General features: G+C 41.0%; 1 non-coding gene across 1 annotated transcript; it reads left to right on the top strand.

Annotated features, from left to right (window-relative positions):
* Window positions 1-1,995: 1,995 nt before the first annotated feature.
* On the top strand, window positions 1,996-2,069 carry trnai-aau (transfer RNA isoleucine (anticodon AAU)). The gene has a single exon. It is a non-coding gene; the product is annotated as a tRNA-Ile (tRNA).
* The last annotated feature ends 847 nt before the right edge of the window (window positions 2,070-2,916 follow it).

Below are 2,916 nucleotides of genomic sequence, written 5' to 3'. Positions count from 1 at the left end.
GCTGATGTTTGAATTTGTCTATTCCCATCTCTTTGCAATGTTCCCCGACAGGACAATGTCAAGCTATGTGTCAATACTGGGCCTTTGGGACAGAGTAGCATGATGTACAAAGGGTGTTTAGTTGGAATGCAGATGGAATATTTTTGGCTGCATAAACTAGTCAGCCATGTCAGCAATGTAAAGAATGTTTCAACGAATTTCAATCATAAATGTCTAAATATTCAACTTCTATCACTTACTGGATCTCTATTGAAAATAGTAACTCCATATTGAGCAAGTAAGACTTCAACGTTACTTATCTTGTGAGAAATTTATGCTCGGAATTTCCTTGGATAGAAGTTAAATAATCATTTTGCTGATCTTCGCCTGAAATTACAACAACCAATCAGAAGAAGTCACAAGGCAATTCCCAGTGAGAGATTCAAGTACACTCCTCGCAAAACATTGGACAGGCTATTGCAATGTGTGGAAACGACAAGCATGTGCCTCCAAATATGGGAATGAAATCTCTTTCACGCTTGGAACAAAAAATCCATCTTTTTAGGTGCATCAGTTGCACACGCTCTGAACCATTTACTGCAATATTCGAACACTGCCCTGTTGCGTTGTGTAGGGGCTAAGCAAAAACTATTTTATATCGTCTGATTCCAATGGCACCAACACATCGCTCGTCAAAAGTAATTACTCACTGCTGTGATTAAGTCCAGGTTAGGTATTGAATCACATGAACAATAATAATGAACAAGGAGCAGAAGCAGGCCATTTGAACCTATAAGGTAAAAACAATGACTGCAGATGCTGGAAACCAGATTCTGGATCAGTGGTGCTGGAAGAGCACAGCAGTTCAGGCAGCATCCAAAGTGCAGCGAAATCGATGTTTCGGGCAAAAGGGCTTTTTGCCCGAAACGTCGATTTCACTGCACTTTGGATGCTGCCTGAACTGCTGTGCTCTTCTAGCACCACTGATCCAGCATTTGAACCTATAAGCCTTTCTCGTGTTTTTGAAAGATCATGGCAGATCTGATTGTAACCTGAACAGCACATTCCTGCCTACATTAATAACTTTTCATCCTTCTTTACCAAAAATCTATTCACCCCTTCTGTAAGAAGTGTTTCAACACTCTGTTTCTATGCTGTTGGAGGAACAGAGGTCCAAAGACTTACGACCCTCTGAGAGAAGAGAATTTCCATCATCTGTCTTAAATTGGCAACACTTGTTACTAAACAATGACCCATAGTTGTAGATTCACTCACATGAGGAAACATCTTCTCCATATTTATTCTATTAAGCCCCCCTTAGGATCTTATTTGGTTCAATCTAGTCTTCTCTTACTCTTTGAAATTCCAGCAGGGTACAACACGAGCTTTTCTCAAAGACAACCTATCCATTCCAGATATTAGGCTGGTGAGCAACTGATTCCAAAACATTAACATCTTACCTTAATTTAGGAGACCAAATCTGTGCACTATACTCCAGCTGTGATCTCACTAATGCATTTATATCTGAAACATAATCTCCCTATTTTTGTATTCAATTTTCCTCATAATAAACAATAATGTTCTATTGGTTTTCCTCATTATTTACTGTACCTGTGAACAAACACTTCGCGATTGATAAACTAGAACATCCAGATCCCTCCGCAACCTAGAGTTCTGCAATCTCTAACCATTTAAATTATGAGTTTTTTTTATTTTTCCTACAAAAACGAACAATTTTACATTTTCCCGCATCAGGCTCTAATTGCCCACTCATCTAACCTACTTATAGCCTTTTGCAACCTCTTTATGTCCTCTTCACTGCTTACTGTTATGACATGGTGGTGAACCCTTCTGCTAATTAAACCATATGCACAAAATTTCACCTCGCCTCGTAATCCATTAAAGTATGAGTGACAGAGAACTCCCCAAGTTCCATGATTACAGAGAAATATCAATTTTATTCTTTAAATCTAAAAGTAAACATTAAACAACAACTATTTTAGTTCGGTTCGGGTCGGTCGGTTAGCTCAGCTGGTTAGAGCGTGGTGCTAATAGCGCCAAGGTCGTGGGTTCAATCCCCAGACTGACCATGTGCAGCGCTCGTCTCGTCAGCTGTGCTGTGTCAAGGTTTGTCGTGGCTTTGTGGGCGGCACGGTGGCACAGTGGTTAGCACTGCTGCCTCGCAGTGCCTGTAGACCCGGGTTCAATTCCCGACTCAGGCGACTGACTGTGTGGAGTTTGCACGTTCTCCCCGTGTCTGCGTGGGTTTCCTCCGGGTGCTCCGGTTTCCTCCCACAGTCCAAAGATGTGCGGGTCAGGTGAATTGGCCAAGCTAAATTGCCCGTAGTGTTAGGTAGGGGGTCAATGTAGGGGTATTGGTGGGTTGCGCTTCGGCGGGTCGGCGTGGACTTGTTGGGCCGAAGGGCCTGTTTCCACACTGTAAGTCTAATCTATTTACAACTCCAAGCCTTCTTTCTCTTAAAGGTCTGTTATCTACCTCCAACTCGATAACAACATTCTGATCCAATAAAAGCTCCTATTAAAATTATGTCAACTTAATTTTCAAAACCAGACAGCAGCTGTCGTCATCAGCATCTGTCTGCCTCTGGGTCATCTTTGATCTTTTGCTGCAAAGATATTTCATAGGAAGAAGGTACCTTTGATAGAGGGTGTTTTGAATAGCAGTTTGTCATTCTCTCTCTCACTGGCTAACTCTCAAAATGTCGGCAAATTTATACACCAAACATCGGATCGTCTCATTTACTGTCAAAACAGTAAAATTCAAATTTGATTTGATTTAGTATCCTGGGGCATAATTTAAATTGATTGATTAAATTCAAATGGTGATCAAAACAACTGAGGTATCTAGTTTACAGCCAAATGTTACATATTTTCAATTTTCCAGTGCACTGAGACTGCTAGTCAGTCATATGACAG

The sequence above is a fragment of the Hemiscyllium ocellatum genome, chromosome 1 (assembly GCF_020745735.1).
Source record: "Hemiscyllium ocellatum isolate sHemOce1 chromosome 1, sHemOce1.pat.X.cur, whole genome shotgun sequence".
Lineage (NCBI taxonomy): Eukaryota > Metazoa > Chordata > Chondrichthyes > Orectolobiformes > Hemiscylliidae > Hemiscyllium > Hemiscyllium ocellatum.
Note: the sequence above shows the minus strand (reverse complement) of the source record. Positions and strands in the feature narration are given on the sequence as shown.